The 19,385-nt window shown below is 32.7% G+C and overlaps 1 protein-coding gene across 3 annotated transcripts in view; it reads right to left on the bottom strand.

Annotated features, from left to right (window-relative positions):
* The window catches only part of LOC134695033 (tensin-3-like), a 189,584-nt gene that overhangs the window by 141,508 nt on the left and 28,691 nt on the right, over window positions 1-19,385 (bottom strand). Inside the window, exon 1 of one of the 3 annotated variants that reach the window (XM_063556205.1) lies at window positions 4,805-4,997. The exons of the other annotated variants lie outside the window; for them this stretch is intronic. The gene's annotated coding sequence lies outside the window, so the exon portion shown is untranslated. Of the gene's footprint in view, window positions 1-4,804; window positions 4,998-19,385 lie in introns of those variants that run through there. 3 annotated transcript variants of the gene reach the window in all.

Genomic DNA, 19,385 nt, shown 5'->3' with positions numbered 1-19,385 from the left:
CTTACTTTTTACAATCACTCCTTTATTGACTAAAATCATGAATGAATTGACTGCACTGTCTAAATATGGTACAACTATCACAGTTAGTCAACAAAATCATAATTACTATTGGATAAAAGCCATATTAGTTAAACAGGTTCATTTAGGGTGTTAAACAAATTCAATGGAGATTTCAAAATGATTTCAAAATGCAGCTATCATTATATTAGTCAAGTGGAAATAGATATTTTTTCTTTGCCTTATATTCTTTAAAAACCTTTTTTCCACTTTAAAAATGTCACAATGAAATATATAAATAGCTAGAATGTAAACAGCAACATAATACAATGGGTTGGAGCCCTCCAGTTTTTTGGGGCAATCAATGCATTTGAATTATGACATATGGTTGAACTCCCCCCCCCCCCTTTTTATCCTGGGTTGGGATCCCCCTTTTCAAATGTCTGGATCCCCCCTTGATCTTTCAACTCTCTAAATAATTTTGATTTACTGAGACCTGCTGCTCAAGTTGTCAATTTTAGATTTTTGGACATACCAATGAAAAGACTATGCCTCGGTAAGGAGGTGTGGACGTATGCACTGATGTACAGAAGGATGGACAACGGCTGTACTCAATACCCGCCTGCTACAGCAGGGGCATAAAAACATATCAAGATGATTATCATGATGAATGGCTACCGACATAGCAGCAAATATTACATCTCATATTCAGGATGAACATGAGATATGAATATTGTTCTAACAGGTAAAACTTCAGTTAGATTTTTAAAATTATTTGGTCACACTCAGATAACTTGAAAATCCATAGCAAGACAAAGAACCTTATATATACTCAAACTCAAATACAATTCATCCTAACTCTGAGATGAAAATCTTTACTCACATGACACAAGTTTCTTTTCAACTCTCATTTTTACCCACAACCGTCCCGGACTCAAGGTGATACTTTACAATGAAGAACTGCAAAATTATTTGGGCATACACAGTTGAATAACCAGTCTTTTTAAGGAACATGATTATAACCTTTAAATACATGCATTATGTTTTTTTAAACTTCTCGTGAAGTTTATGTAATATCTATGCTAATGAAATCTTGTTATTTGCTATGCATGAAGCAAAGTGTAGGCGATTCTTTTCAAAGATGGAAATATTTAACTGCATTTTTTTCTGTCTGAAGACAGAAATTTATTTAACTTTATTTTATTTAAGTTACAGACAGGAAAATTCATAAATTACATCATTCACCTGAATTTGAAAACACTCAACATTTACAAACTTTTTTACTTCAAAGACCAATTTCTTTGATATGTAATTGCTAACGTTTCTCTAACAGTAAATAGTTTTAAAGTTCACATCTTTAGTAAATAATCACTCTAACAAGTGAATTTTCACTATAATTTTTGGTGATTGTTGGTGATTCACTATGAAATACCCCTTAGGCGAGTCTCGATATGAACAACCAACCTATATTATGAATGCTTTATTTTATCAGAAGAGGATGATGATGACCACACGGAGGAAAATGAGGAAGCGTATATCATACCATTGCTAGAGCTGACTTGCAATATCCTATGTCCATGTTCAGAGAAGGGTGAAATTGGGGTCAAACGGTCAAATTGTAATTTGTCATTTTAAAAGTTCAAACTCACAATAAACAAGCTAAGTATTCTATTTCATTTGGTCTCAGGTGGTGGATAGTTGTCTCATTGGTTATCACACCACATCTCCTTCTATTTTTGTATAAAGTTTCAAGTTGATGTGGCAGTTTAAGCTCCATAAATATTTTAATCAAAAATTTCTATCTAATATGGAAGTTTTTTTTGTTTTACTCAGATAATCAGTAGATCAAACGATCGATTAAATGGACACACCAGGCTCTAGCTAAGATGCTCTACTAATGGGGCATAAGAATAAATGTTAAAGTAATGCCGGAACATACAGAATAAAATAAAATCTCAAATAATTCAGGTTTAGAGCATCACAAAATATTTAAATGATTAAATAGGTAAAAGTATATATCTTCTTAATCGCAAATTAAATATGAGGATAGGTTTCTTTCTTTACAAACTTACGATTCGGGTGGATTACAATTTAAGCTGATTATTAAAATACCGTGTTTGACTAAGTCTCTCTATGCAGTCTGAAATGTTTGAGGGTCTCACGGCAAAAGTCATTACATCATTGCTGACCCCTCGACCTCATTCTGACATCACACAAAAACACAGTATGTCAGGTGAACAAGGCTACTGTATATCTAAGGGTGTTGTAGATTTTAAAAATTGAAGTACTTGAAAAAAAATTAAGACAAATTTTACCCACCCTTAACAACAATTTGCTTCACAAAAAGGAATGTTGGCCTATATTTGGTATGATATAGCACATTCTCTAGCTCTGAATACAGAGATCTTCAAAATTATATAGCCCATGTTAACATGGTGAAGGGTGCATGCTCCTTAAATAGTCAATCCAATGTTTGTTATTGTTGTAAAACTATTGTGTTGTCAGGCTATTTATTAAATGACAGGCTTATGACAGAAAACAGCACCAGAGTTATTTATGTTATTTCTTGGCCACTTCCAAGACCTTTAGCGAATATTCATGGCATGAATTCAGTTAACATAATAGTCATTAGGGGCTCTGTGTTCTTCCAAGAGATCTGATATGGGAGGACATCAGAGACAGATTAAGAGGGGGACAGAGGACCCCCCTTTTTAGAAAGAGATTTGGTTGCTTATATAGGGAATCACTTAAGCGTGACATAATGGGGCCCCCTCTTAGGCAGCTAGTGGGCCCACAATTATAAAAATTTCTGGATCCGCCACTGGACATTCAAATTACTTAACCAAGGGTTAACTTTAATGCCCCTCCTCTGTGATGGAAAGGGGGGGGGCCATAGCAGGAATTGGCCACCCTGACATATAATCTTAAGCTTTACCTGGTAAAGTTTACCAACAATTACATGCATTATTATTTAAAGATTTCAATTTTTTGCTGATTTATTTTCTTTTAATGGGTCGTAACTCAGCTCATTGATGCAATGACCTCATTCATCATTAATTACATAGAAACATGAAAATTAAAAGCACCTGTAAGCACCTGTAAAGCTTCAAATTTACAATACATTAAAAAATTCACTTACTTTACATTTTAATGTCTCTACATATTATCCATGACAAAAACCAATTTTTTGCTCCATAAAAATCAATAGATAAGTTTTATGTTTTTAAAAAGTAAGTAAACTTTTGACATGGCAAGGAATCAAGTTGAACAAATAAATAAACTGTTATCACAGAGATATGTCTCGCCTTTTTGTAATTTTGATTATGCAAATGTTGAAATCAAAATAGCAATACTTTATCATACCAAATATGATTGACCTACCACTTGCAGTTTACGATAAACAAGACCTAATCACAAACTTGTACATTGTTGACACCATCGCCGCTGATGCCAACGCCGGAAACAGCATACCTATGTCTCGCTTTTTCACTGGGACAAGGCGAGACAAAAATCCAATACAAATGTCAACTGTTTCCTACTTGTCCCTCATCATACAAATAGATTGGGTGAGTATTAGTCCAATTCACAGTCTACATCTGAGGCCAAATAAAATAGTATATTTGGTTCCAGTTACATCTAAAAAAAGTTAGGGTAGGTAGGAAGGGTTTTTTTACATTGCGTCTATGGGAGCAACATTCTGACTTTTAACAGTGCTTTACAGTTTAGGAAAAATGCAAAAAAATCCTTACGGTAGGCTTTTATCAAGTCAGACTAAAAAGTAGGATAGGTAGGGTACTGGAACCATGCATATATTTTTATTTGGCCTTAAGTTCTTCTGCCTGGCTCCTTGTATCTCAATGACATTTCTCAGTTTCCATCTTCTAAACCTTTTTCCACTCCTTCTGAGACCTCTTTACCCCTAACTCTCAAGTTCCCTACATTTTAAATCTCTTACACTTTGTATACAGAGATCAGAAACATGAAACATAATTATAATATTATTCGTGAACCTATTTCTGCCACCTCTATTATTTTTAATTTGTTATTGCATATCACACTGTTATTTTCAGGTTTTCTTCTACCCTACAGCTGCCCATTCCATCCTTAACAGTTTTGGACTTGGGACTAACTTGCCTAAATGGGCTATAATATTAGCTGCTTGGGACATTATATTCAAAATTGAACATGATCTCTTGTATAAGAAAATGCATTTCTTTTTAAAAAGATTTTGAAGAAGAATTGAATGTGAAATTAATCAGATGAATAAAAATTTTTGTTGACACCTCGTAGGAGGGGTCCTCACAGATCCCGAAATCCTGAAGTCCTCAGAATATAAATAAATTTTAATCCTGACATCCTGAATTTCGAAAAAAGAATTCCAGGATCCCAAAATCCCGAGCTTAAAAACACCTGATAAAAGATCCTTAAAATATCCCCCTCTCTTCTATTATCTTCTGAGAATGATAAGATTTTTCTGACAGCTGTGAATCTAGCAACCTTGCTACAATTGATCAATAAATGCACTTTTAAGAATTTCATTAAATTTTCTCTTGCACTGTATAAACTTTATCAGTTTTAAATGATATTGAGATGATTATAGTTTCAAAACCTGTTCTACATACATTAATAAATTGTACTTAATACAAGACGAGAAACCAAATTAAATTCTTCCAAAATTTGTAGCAACAGCTAACATGGCTAGCAGATGGTTACAAATTAATGGAATTTATCATATCTAACTTCTACAGTAGATAAACAAACTTTCAAGTTCAAAATAAATACAAACAAACTTTTCTAATTAACTCACCTGAGAATTCACAGGTGAAGACAAAAATCCCAATACACAAAAAGTTCAGTGAACAGAATTACAATCAATAAATTCCAATACACAAATCAATAATCCACATTAACAGTAAAAACACAAAATAATTCTAAAGGAGACTTCCAGTGCACAAAGATTTGCAAAATGGTGGATATTATATCCAACACCTGAAAACTTTGTTTACAACTTGTCCAGTGCAGAATAGTGTCTCTGTATTAGAAGTTTAAATGTCTATTCAGGTGATTGAAGAAAGAGGCTCCAAAGGGACATTTAAAGTTAAAGCTTGGCCTTGTGACAATTCAAGCTTATTCATAAAATTTAAATCAAAAAGATTAAAAATTGTACTTTTTTAATTGTTTTACGGCAACCGTTCCTTTTCATTGTACCGAAACAATATTATTGAAATAAAAATGTTCTATAAATGTGATAATTTGGTATTTTGAAAGAGATTATTTAAAAAGCATATAATTAATAATTCATTAATTTATATCTTTAGTACAAAACACCAATAAATAATTCATTAAGCAATTAACTGGTTGCATGATCAACCTAAGAATCTAACAAAATCATATTACAATGTTAAAAATTAAAAACTTTAAAAAATCAAGTACACATTCAGGTATATTCTCACTGGAATCAATCCTTCCATCTACAGAATATTTATAACTTTAAAATATGAAAGGATTATATTGGTGCATTTGGTAAAATGAATACTGGAACTCCCGTTATAATGAACAATAGTTACAATACATCCAGTGACCACCTTTTCCTATGGTATGACTATTTGAAATACAGAACATGTTCCCTTTCTAAAGTTACGTACAGCCCCTACCAAACTTGAGATTATTGTAATCTAAGAGAAAATAAAATCAAGGGGTACAATCAAAATCATGTGATGGATATACACACACCAGAAGAAACAGTCGAGAAGACCGCTTGAAAGGTAAGTAGTCGTATTTACTTGTTTATATCAATAAAATTTAATAAATAAGGTAGTGCACCAAATGTTGGATACTATCTAGTTTTGAAATACACAATTATCCTTGTTGGAAATCGTGCAGTTAATGCTAACACTTCGACACAAAAATTCGTCGAATATTTGGAACTGTGTCGAAGTGTATGCAATAACTGCACGATTTCTATCAAAAACAATTGTGTATTTTAAAACTACATACCATCCGACATTCAGTGTGCCAACTTATTAATCAAAATTTAATTGATATAAACAAGAAAATGCAATTACTAACCTTTCAAGCGGCGAGTTCGACTGTAACTTCCGGTGTGTGTATATCCATCACATGATTTTGATTATACCCCTTGAAAACCATGCCAAAATATCCTACAGCACCATTTATTTCTTCAAGGGTTCAAAACCATGTTTTTAATTTGTATAGTTAATAAAGGCCTTCAGGGACCACAGTAAAGCCATGCCAAAAAGGGTTCTTGAGTCAGAGCAATATTAGACTATCATACTATGTCCAGTGCTTCTTATTAATGATTGCTCTTCAATATTTTGAATTTAAATTTTGGCTGAAAAAAAATCCCATATTTTAGTATATATCCAATCAAAATCTTTGATTTTAGTCAATAAAACAATTTAAATGATTCTGGTTTGTATCAAGTTAATTTAAACAAATAATAATCAACCAATGATGAAAGACGAGTTATAATGGGGATATCTGTGTATGTCAAAGGCTACGAGTTATAATGGGGATATCTGTGTATGTCAAAGGCTACGAGTTATAATGGGGATATCTGTGTATGTCAAAGGCTACGAGTTATAATGGGGATATCTGTGTATGTCAAAGGCTACGAGTTATAATGGGGATGTCTGTGTATGTCAAAGGCTACGATGATCTTTTAACACAAAAGATCAGCTGAGGCATAGATGATTTAATTTTGAACTTTAAAGATTTTATCAAAACCTTTAATCCATTGGTGAAGACAAGATAAAATAACATTGAGGAAAAAAAACATGAAACATAAACTGATATGTTCATAAAAGACCTATTATAACTGTGAGCAATTTATGAGCGTTACCGATCAAAGGTCTGTCCTATATTTGGAAAGATGAGTTAAATAGGTTGGCTTAAGGTATTGGCAAAGAATCTAAGGCAGATTATTAAAACGCAGAGAGAATAAAAGTATAAAAAAGAAGAAGTGGTATAAGTGCCAATGAGACAACACTCTACCCAAATCACAATATATAAAAAGTTTACAATTATAGGTCAAAGTAAAACAGCCTTCTACGCAGAGCCTTGGCTTAGACACACTAAACAGTAACTATAAATGGTCAAAAATGACCAGTGTAAAATAATTCAACCAGGAGAACCAATGGTCTAATCTATATAAAAAAGAAAATGACCTACACAGTAGTCTTTAATTTTCTATGTTGTGTTTTGTGTTGGTCATTTTCTTTTTTCGCCATGTTGTAATCATGTTATTTCGACTTATGAGTTTTATTATGTCCCTTTGGCATCTTTTGCCCCTCTTTTAAAATAAACAGATAACTTTTGAACTATATTTTTATTTCAAAATATCATATTTTTTTGAGTGTTTAAACAGATACATAAGTCTAATCATTTTCATACCTGAATTTGTCTTACATAATATTTTGATCAGATTAAACCATGTTAAAGTTTTAATGTACAATGGGAGATAACTCAGTAATTAACTGAACACTAACCTTGTAATAATCATCAGAAATAAACACAACACATAGTCCATTTACGGCCATAGTAATTCCTTCAATATCATAGTCTTTTTTTTATAATTCTACTACATTTGATTAAAAACTACTGTGGATTCATTTATTTTCGTGGGTACAATTTTTGTGGATAAAGGAAAAATCACATGTTCGTGGATATTTGATTTCGTGGTTTTGCCAAGATCTGCATACGTACCTATAGAAAACTTGTCATTCGTTGAACATTTAATTTTGTGGTTCACCTGTACCCCTGAAATCGACGAAAAATTGGTACCCAACGAATAATAATGAATCCACTGTGAGTAACCATAATTATAATTTTCAAAGATTCTATTTTCCTGTAATATTGATGTAAATGACTACACTTATAATGAATAAGTATCCAATTCCATAAAGTGAGTTACTGAAATTACTTGAAATGACAAAAAATATGAAATGAATTTTGCTAAAAGCTATTATATTGCAATTGCACAATGCATTAATACATTCAATATAAAACTTTGAAAATTTTTCTGAATTTACAGAATTTCTCAAGAGAACAGAGTGTCTGATGATGAAGACAAGTATATTTTTAATTTTATGTGACATGAAGTAATGATTCTCCTGAAATTTGACTACAAAGCTAAAATTTTACGTAATTCATGTAGAATTCTTATCCCAACATGAAATGTTTGTACTTCAAAGTGTATTGTCTCTTAACTTTTCTATTGATTAATTCATTCTTTCATTTTCCACTTTTTATGAGCTTAGATCTGCAATGATGTGTTACATTTTTGCTTTAAATGATGCAAAAGGTTGAGTCACTTGTCTGAGACTCAAGGCAGTTGTGAGATTGGAGTTCCTGTATATCATGGAAACAATACAGTTGATAATGGGAACAAGGAGTGTGTCAAAGAGACAGCAACCTGACCAAAGAGCAGACAACAGTAGTTAACCTATGTCAAATCTCATCAATGGATGGTTGAATTCTGGTTACAATCATAAACTCAAAAGGAGTGAGCCTGCTTTAGAAAAATAAAATATATGGGGTATCCACCCATGACACAAAGTCAGTACATGTACAGCAACAACAACAAACTAGAGGCTCTCAAGAGCCTGTGTCGCTCACCTGTTAATGTGTTTACTGATGTCGGCCATCTTCGTTGGTAGGCGGGGTCATTAGACACTTTTAAAAAAAATAGATACCCTAGTATTATGATTGTGGCCAAGTTTGGTCAAATTTGGCAAGTAGTTTTAGAAAAGATTTTTATAAAAGTTACAAAAATGACGAAAAGTTGTTCAATATTGACTATAAAGGGCAATAACTCCTTAAGGGGTCCTCTAACAATTTTGATCATGCTGACTTACTTGTAGATCTTATTTTGCTGAACATTATTGCTGTTTACAGTTTACCTCTATCTATAATAATATTCAAGATAATAACCAAAAACTGCAAAATGTCCTTAAAATCACCAATTTTAGGGCAGCAACCCAACAACAGGTTGTTCGATTCAAATGAAAATTTGTGAGGGGATATATCTTATTCTGATGGACATTTAAATCTTGAAAGATTTGGCCTAAATGTCTTAGTTTCAAAGATATAAAGCAAAAACTGCATTTTACCACTATATTCTAATTTTAGCCATGTCGGCCATTTTGTTTAGTAGGCTGGGTCATCGGACACATTTTTTAAACTATAAACCACAATGATAATTGTGGCCAAGTTTGGTTAAATTTGGCAAAGTAGTTTTAGAGAAGAAGATTTTTAGAAAAGTTATAAAAAATGACGAAAAGTTGTTAAAAATTGACTATAAAGGGCAATAACTCCTTAAACTGACAATTTTGGTCATGTTGAATTATTTGTAGGTCTTACTTTGCTGAACATTATTGCTGTTTACAGTTTATCTCTATCTATAATAGTATTCAAAATAATAAACAACCAGATGCTCCGCAGGGCGTAGCTTTATACGACCGCAGAGGTTGAACCCTGAACGGTTGGGACAAGTATGGACACAACATTCAAGCTGGATTCAGCTCTAAATTTGGATTGTGATTAAAAAGTTGACACAGCATAGGTTTCTGACACAGAATGAATGTGTTCTAATGAACTTAAATTTTTTGTTTTCTCTTAGAGCAATTCACTATGCTGTTGAATATTAATCCTCTCAAAAAAATGTTTGAAGAAATTTTCTTTTTATTTATGAAATTTCAAATGAGAAAAATTGAACCCAATTTTTTTAATCACATCCCCCTTTCCCTTATTCCAAAACTAATCTCAATTAAAATTTCTAATGGAGTTTGCAACAATAACTACTCATTTAAATACATCATAAAATATTAAGATGTAAAAAAACTGCTTGTTATCACTGAATGGTAAAGATTATTTTAATTTATCAGTTGGAAGCAAAAAGTGAACATACATTGTATATTGTATATAACAAAGATTTAAGTTGATTCTGGACAAAGAAAGATAACTCCAATTAAAAAAAAATCTTGCTATTGCACAATATTTTGCAATTAGATATTTCTTCCTTACTATTCTGGACAAAGAAAGATAACTCTAATTAAAAATAAAATTTGCTATTTCACAATATTGTACAATTAGATATTTCTTGCCATTGTGCAATACTTTGCAATTGAAAAGACTTGCTATTGCACAATACTTAATATAATAATTTTAGATCCTGATTTGGACCAACTTGAAAACTGGGCCCATAATCAAAAATCTAAGTACATGTTTGGATTCAGCATATCAAAGAACCCCAAGATTTCAATTTTTGTTCAATCAAACTAAGTTTAATTTTGGACCCTTTGGACTTTAATGTAGACCAATTTGAAAACAGGATCAAAAATGAAGAATCTACATACACAGTTAGATTTGGCATATCAAAGCACCCCATTAATTCAATTTTTGATGAAATCAAACAAAGTTTAATTTTGGACCCTGATTAGGACCAACTTGAAAACTGGGCCAATAATCAAGAATCTAAGTACATTTTTAGATTCAGCATATCAAAGAACCCAACCAATTCATTTTTTGTCAAAATCAAACTAAGTTTAATTTTGGACCCTTTGGACCTTAATGTAGACCAATAAGAAAACGGGACCAAAAGTTAAGAATCTACATACACAGTTAGATTTGGCATATCAAAGAACCCCGATTATTCAATTTTGATGAAATCAAACAAAGTTTAATTTTGGACCCTTTGGGCCCCTTATTCCTAAACTGTTGGGACCAAAACTCCCAAAATCAATACCAACCTTCCTTTTATGGTCATAAACCTTGTGTTTAAATTTCATAGATTTCTATTTACTTAAACTAACATTATGGTGCGAAAACCAAGAAAAATGCTTATTTGGACCCCTTTTTGGCCCCTAATTCCTAAACTGTTGGGACATAAACTCCCAAAATCAATACCAACCATCCTTTTGTGGTCATTAACATTGTGTTTAAATTTCATAGATTTCTATTTACTTAAACTAAAGTTATTGTGCGAAAACCAAGAATAATGCTTATTTGGCCCCTTTTTTGGCCCCTAATTCCTAAACTGTTGAAACCAAAACTCCCAAAATCAATCCCAACCTTTCTTTTGTGGTCATAAACCTTGTGTCAAAATTTCATAGATTTCTATTAACATAAACTAAAGTTATAGTGCGAAAACCAAGAAAATGCTTATTTGGGCCCTTTTTGGCCCCTAATTCCTAAAATGTTGGGACCAAAACTCCCAAAATCAATACCAACCTTTCTTTTGTGGTCATAAACCTTGTGTTAAAATTTCATAGATTTCTATTCACTTTTACTAAAGTTAGAGTGCGAAAACTAAAAGTATTCGGACGACGACGACGCAGACGAAGACCCCAACGTGATAGCAATATACGACGAAAATTTTTTCAAATTTTGCGGTCGTATAAAAACTGCAAAATTTCCTTAAAATAACCATTTCAAAGGCAGAACCCAACTACAGGTTGTCCGATTTGTCTGAAAATTTCAGGGTAGATAGATCTTGACATCAACAATTTTACCCTGGTCAGATTAGCTCTAAAATGCTTTGGTTTTTGAGTTATAAGCCAAAAACTGCATTTTACCCCTATGTTCTATTTTTAGCCATGGCGGCCATCTTGGTTGGTTTGACGGGTCGATGGACACATTTTTTTAAACTAGATACCCCAAAGATGATTGTGGGCAAGTTTGGTAGAATTTGGCCCAGTAGTTTCAGAGGAGAAGATTTTTGTAAAAGTTTACGGACGACGAACGCCAAGTGATGAGAAAAGCTCACTTGACCTTTCAGGTCAGGTGAGCTAAAAACACATAAAAAGCAAAGAAACAGCATTTTTATTGCTGTTCTTTATTTCAAAGTCACAGTGAGTCCTTCAACACAGAGCAAATAAACTATCAGCTCAATGCAAGTTTAAGATGGCCCCTATAAGCACCTGCTAGCATCATCTTTATTTGTTAGATAAATGTACATACAGACAGAGGGTCAAGACACTTGCAACATAGCTTCAAAGGCAGATCTTGAGTACTCCAAGACTGGGAGTATAATACACACAAGGATAGAATGATAATTGGGCAGTGGAAGACAGATACAATGTCTACTACAAAATAATTAACTCATCTTTCAAGAGCACTTTAAATATGGCAGAAATTCTCTACTATACAATTACATTTCTATCTTGTGTAGTGCTGGTTTTTTAATTTGTAAAAAGTCTATTTGCCCATGTGACCACCATTGGTATCTAAATAATAAAACATTTAATGACCAATGATGGACAATAGATTTTCAGAGATGAGGATATGGCTTAATGAAAAAAATCTCATTAATAACAATCTGGACAAAAGCCATGTCAAATTAAATACAAATGGGTGGCGTGGCATGAAAACAGATATTACCATTGTGGGATTATAGTTAGAAAGTGTTTTGTAGCTAATTGGATTTTTTCTAATCAAATACCAAATACTCATTTCCTTTATAAGACCACTAGATAATATCAGTATACTAAATATTGAAATAATCATTGTAATTAATATGACTATTTATCACATTCAGCCTAAATATAATGTTTACATGGAAAGTTTGGAGCTGGGTTGAATCTTAGCATCATCTCATATTGTGATTCCACAAGATGCGAAATTCAGATATCCCCCCCCCCTTTTTACTTTCCCGTTACATTTATCTTTCCTAAGTCATTAAAAGATGGTTTAGGGTATTTCAGAGTAAGATATAAAATCCCTACATGCACTGAGAATACATAAGGCAAAGGAATAATTTCCCCTTTTTAGTTTTAATGCTGTTGTCTATTTCTGGCCTTCAACATGCAAAATCTCAAAGATACATAGCATGCAATGATACATGACAAAAAACATGTTCTTATGGCATTACACTAATACATCATACCCCCCCTTTTCTCCCCACCAAACGCCAGCCCGAAATCCACTTCTGAGTATCGCTTATAGATTGATTGTTGGTTGCTTAATGTCCAGTGGCAAATATTTCATGCATATTCAGGACGAGAACAAGTTCACAATAAATACAATAGGTAGGTTGATACAGTAGAGGCCATCTGGGATGATGGTCGAGGAAATTTGGACTGCCACTAGAAAATGAGAGTATATTGGATAGGGACAGAAATTTTGCCTTGCAACAGGCCACCTACTGATCCCTCAAAAAGTTGTTGCAAGGGTTCTTAATGTGCAAAGAACTTGATACATCCCGCACAGCCAAACGGACGCCCCACTTTGGCAAGCGTTTTACTTCTGGTTGGGAGAAGACCAAGTGACCATATTTCTATACCCCATGCAGTCACCTTTGGGGTTATGGCTAATAGAAGTATCACAATAAATTAGTATCAACAATTAAAACAAAACTATAAGATCCAGATAATTTTAGTCTTAATCAAGACACATGTCAATAAATACCCCATAACAGAAGTCACTACTAAATGTTTAATTAACCATGGATAAGGAAAGGATCAATTTCTACATCATTCTAAGATATCAGACTGGCCCAGATCAAAGGAGAGAAATTAACAGGATAATGAAATTGACATTAAAATCAGAAATATAATTAAGAAATACAATCCAATAATTGACCATCAAGGAAAAGTATTGTTTTTATCAAGAATTTTGTCAATGATAATTGTGTTTAGTAAGGCATGTACAATAGGACAAAAGGAAGGGAGGATCATGTTTAATGAATATTGGCTGTTAAACATGAATATCTTCCTGTGCAATATGACAAAGAGAGGGAGGATAAAATTTAATGAATACTGCATGGCTGTTAAACATGAACATCTTCATGTAGACAAACAATTGATACAATTGATGCTATTCTAATAGAAATAAAATTTCTGTGTTCAGGCTTGTCTTTCAAAGATGATGTACAGTGACAACACTATGGTATACGTTTTCAGTCATGTACAATATGACAAAGGAAGCTATTAGGGAGGATCTGATTTATTGAATACTGGCTGTTAAAAATGAAAATCTAAACAAAAAGACAAAATTGGTTAATACAACTGTAATTAATCTAAAAGAAAAACTGATTCTGTGTCCATGTTTTGCTTTCAAGGGTTAAGCCTTTTAACATTTTTGAAGGTCACAGTGAAAAGTAAAAACACAAAAATTCATTATTATTTGTTTGATACCAATTTTCGTGGACTTCATGCTTTTCGTGGATACAGGTGAACCAAATGATTAATTTAAAAAGAAAGGAGTAGGGGCAATAAGGCCCTTATTTGGCCCAAAAATTACTGCAAATTTCAAGGTTATCATACATATTCTTTAAATACTGAAAATTTGTCTAAGGTATAAGGTACTAAGAAAAACCAAACAAATTTGAAATCGAACAAGTTACCATGGCAACAAATCATAAAATTATTTTCATATTTTGGTATATTTCATGATTTTTATTGTTTTTTCATCAAATTTTATGTATATTTTAGACTGAAAAAGTATGTGCGCACTCAAGAAACAACTTTATATTTGGAGAGATAATGCAAATAGTTATAATATAGCTTTTGTTAAATTATTTTGTTGTTTCTCGGCTGCGCCGGATGTTTCCACAACGGAAATAAAGTCAGAAAACTACATAAATCCTGTATTTTTCTTGTTTTTTGTGAAAACAGTACATATTATGACGTAGTTGTGACGTCATCAGATAAAAATCTGAATGTTTTACATTTATGTTTCTTGACCCCATGCATTTCTAAACATTATGTGCCAATTTGAAATAGCTATCAAACATTTCTTTTTCTTGGGCCAAAACTAGGCCTTAATGCCCCTACTCCTTTGGCCAATTGAAATGACCTGACACTCTAAAGCAATATTTCGGTATTTAGTTGTAAAATTAAAAAATATGAACCATCACAATATTTGCTTGGTTATTGTTAATTATTGAAAAAAAACATTGCCTTCAAATTTCAAGAATGCTTCTTTTAATTCATCCCTTTTTACGACTTTCTTTAATTTTTCCTAATATTTCCTGCACTTAAATGACGATAAAACAGCTATAAACATCAATGGTAACAAATGTCCAGCGCCCATTTATAGCCAGAAGAATAACATGCAACACTTATTTTATGACAGGGTGAAAAAATTCTCTTAATGGATGTGAAGTTCAATTAACAGTAAAAAGCTTTAATTTGATAACATTGTTTAATTCACGGTCACATGCATAGAGCTGAGGTCATTGTCAGGTCATGCCTCTGGATGTGGGATGTGCTAGCTAGGTGTGTTGTTTAGAATTTTAGAAATAGTTACTGTATGATTGCATAGAAAGTAAGGTGGTGGCAGTTAAGAGTTTTTTAGGGGGAGGGTTAAATGTAGGACTTATATGTGAACTACAATTATTAACAAATTGTATCATCGAGTCTTGGGAAATGAATCAAAATATGAAACTGGCACGATAAAATTTTTTTCAAATGTATAAATTTGAAGCGTCTGTAGTGGGTATTTTGGTATACCTGTTTCAGTAATGCTCAAAGACAAATATTTTAGAAAGCCACAGATGTAAAGGAAAGAAACGGATGAAGAGCTTTACATTATGGACCTAAAAAATAGCAAAATCATTCTTAGGTCAACTTTGCCTGAGGGAGTTGAAAACCTCATTTCTTTTTATGTATGGATAATTTTTATAACCTTTTTTAAACATCTTTACAAATGGCATTTCAAAACTAGCAAATGCATAAAATAATTGATACCTTACAAATTAATATAGAATTAACAAGTACATCATTCAGTAACAATGTCAAATATTTCCTATTTCCTTTCCTATCTTGATAAGATATATAGATAACAGAGTAGTAGGAGGCTAATACTACTGAGAAAGGAAGTTCAGCCCTAAATCTCATCATGTTACAAAGTGGTTGTTTATAGATTTACAATAACTGTAACACCTACAGTATATCTAAATCAGGCACGGATCCAGAAAAAGGGTGGGGGGGGGGGGTTGGAACCCCCCTTTTTATTGGACAATCAATGCATTTGAATGGGGACATGTAATTGGACCCCCCCCCCCTTTTTGGCCTGGGTTAGGACCCCCCCCCCCCTTTTTTCAAATGGATGGATCCACCCCTGTCTAAATGTTTACTCCCAATTCAAATGACAAAAATATTAAAACAGGAAATTACTGTGTTTATTTATTTTTTAAAAGCAGATATTTTTACCTGAAAATTTTAATAAGAGAAACAGTGAAACAATTGATAAAACTGAAGTTGTCTTCAACTTCCACAGGGCAGACCACAATCCATGATATTAGTTCTCACTTGGCCAAATCTTTCACAACTTAAAAAGTATATATACATGTTTGATAAGCTGATTGATAAGATTAATTGATTGTAATTTCTTTGGCTGATTTTGTATGTGTTTCTGATGGCTATTTCAATACACTAGATTTTGCAATTGCAATCATGTACAGCAGATTTTCATATGTGTTACCATTTGCATCTGCCAGTAATACACTTGTCAACTTGCAACAATGGTTGATAATTGTTTATAGCATTGCTCACCATTGATAACCATGGTCGACCCATGTTTAAATGTGTTTTACTCCATGGTAAAGTATGGTCACCATGTGTCTATCATATTTGTGATAGATCTGACCATGGTTTGATATATGCTAGAATCAACTAATTTTGGTCACTATGGGTTTTCCACCTTTGTGACCATGGTTGACCATGGTATACATCTGACCATTGTTGGATGTGCTTTAAGCCATGGTCAACTATGGTCATTATAGGTATTCCTTCTTTGTGACCATGGTCAAAAATGATGTTTTTTACACCATGGTCAACTATGGTCCCCATGGGTTTTCTATACTTTTGACCATGGTCACCATGGTCATACATCTGACCATGGTTGGATGATCATGTGATTAACACCATGGTCAATTATGGTCACCATGTGTACAGTGTTCATGTATACACTATGTCTACATTTTAGTCACTTTTAAAGTACACAAACAATGCATTTTTTAAATAGCAACAAAATCATCTCCATCAAACAAACATCCATCCTCCGATCAGAAAACAGAAAAGCTTGTCTTATTATACAGATTAATTAACTATTATAGAATTTAATCCCCCCCCCCCCCCCCCCCCCCGTTTTTTTAATGTAACAGAGAACAGCTGGTTTCAATACAGATTCATTAACTAGATAATATTTCACAGAGTCAATAGTTAGTTATTATTACACAATGATAAAAGCCCAGAGAAATGCTCCATTTAACACAACTATTGTATATATATTGATCTAAACACATCTCTTTTGTAAATATCTAATCTAATGTTATTGATATAGTTTAAGTGATGAAGGCTGAATACGAAAAAAAACTTAACAAACAAGACTTCTATCAGATACAGTTTTTAGCCTTTTATCTAAGCTATAGATACCACAATGAGGCTGTGAATGCCTGCCATTTCTATGACAAAATTTTCATGAAAATAACCTGTGATGATGTCACCTGACTATAAGCTTATAAAAAAGATGTGGTATGATTGCCAAGGAGACAGACAACTGTCCACAAGAGACCAAAATGACACATACTTAAACAACTATAGGTGACCGTAGGGCCTTCAACAATCAGCAAAGCCCATACCACATAGTCAGCTATAAAAAGTCCCTGATGTGACAATGTAAAATGTATCCTCAACATAAAGTCAACGTATATTCACAGGAAAAGACTAAAAATTCATTACACAAACATACAAAGGGGTAACAGAAATCACCAAAAATTCCCTAATTACAATGGACATTATCAAAGGGTCCCCAGCACCAAACTCTTTTAAAGAGCCCATTATTTCTTGTATCAATATGCTAAAAAAAACATTTTGTTTCCACTGCATGACTATAATTTGTACACACATGCATATAAAAGAAGGAAAGGTGAGCTAAAAAGGAGTACTATTGATTCATTTATTTTCGTGGGTATCAATTTTCATGTATTGCTGAAAACTTAAATATTCGTGGATATTTGATATCATGGTTTTGTCAATATCTGTATTCAAAGTCCTTTAAAAATGTGATATTCGTTCAATATTTGAACTCATGGTTCACCTGTACCCACAAAACCCACAAAATTGGTATCCAACGAAAAATACTGTAAATTCAGAAATTATTGCGTGCATTTATTATTGCGATTTTGTCATTTTACAATTGAATGCGATTTTAATTTTTACGATTTTGAGAAAAGTCATGCTTAATTCAGTTAAAATATTACAAATGCGAGTTTTAATTATTGCGTTTACAACTCCGTCGCATTATTCGCAATAATAAAAACCTCGCAATAATTTCTGAAATTACAGTAATGAATCCACCAGTAACAGTTAAATCACCAAAAATTCTCAAATTACAAAAGACTACATCATTAAACTGTTGCCAGCAGTCCAGGGCATAAAAAAGACCATAATGTCTTGTAGCAAGTAGTCTACAGATCGTTTCATTTCTTACAGCATGAAACAATTTTATACCAGAAGGAAAGTAATTTTAGGTTGTCTGACTTTTATGATATTTACAGTCACAGTCAAATGAAGTTTTAATAAACTGTCAATCATCTAAACTTGGTTATCATAATTTTGTTACACATGGGTCTCATCATACTAAGCGTGACGCAGGATTGCAAAGTTTTTGAAAGCGTGACACATAAGAGTCAAATCATTGTGCTGTGAAAAAGAAAAATGAAGTCTAGCGGGACACAGGAATTTACAAAAAAAGAGGATTGCTTACTAACATAGTGTAAGTAGGATACAGGAATCTAACAAAACAGTAAGCTGGATCCAAGATCAGAACTCCCCCAATGAGACCCTCGAACACATGAGAATATTTTTAAAGTTAAATCTGAAAGATCAAAAATGCATCTACAGCATGTTTTGATGATACAGACATTGTTGTCACCTTAAAACAGTTATGTCTTCAATTTCAAATATCAATTTGAAAAACAACAATAAAAGCCCAGGAAAACTTTCAATTACCTCGGAACAGCAAAACTCTATTAAAGTAATGGAGAAGAAGGGATATGGTATTTTAATTGATGAAATAAAATCTGCATTAAATATGAGTCCATTTAAACAAGCTTTATTGATTTTATAAAAAAAATACAGCTAAAATAACATGATGCCTGAAGTTGTACTGTTAAAAAGATTAAGCCTTCACTAATATCCTGTGTGGTCAAGGTTTCAAGTGGACATTTGGACACAAAAAAAATTACAGCTGAAAAAAGGCTGTTTGAAGTGATACTAATAGCAAAACTTGCTTTCCTATTAACAATGCAAGCCTTTACCAATATCCTGTGTGGTCAGAGTTTCAAGTTATCTCAAGTGGACATTTGGACACTTCACAGACATGATTTCATTTTCCATACATTTCAATCAAGCCATTTTATAACT

This window comes from Mytilus trossulus, chromosome 13, assembly GCF_036588685.1.
Source record: "Mytilus trossulus isolate FHL-02 chromosome 13, PNRI_Mtr1.1.1.hap1, whole genome shotgun sequence".
Classification (NCBI taxonomy): domain Eukaryota; kingdom Metazoa; phylum Mollusca; class Bivalvia; order Mytilida; family Mytilidae; genus Mytilus; species Mytilus trossulus.
Note: the sequence above shows the minus strand (reverse complement) of the source record. Positions and strands in the feature narration are given on the sequence as shown.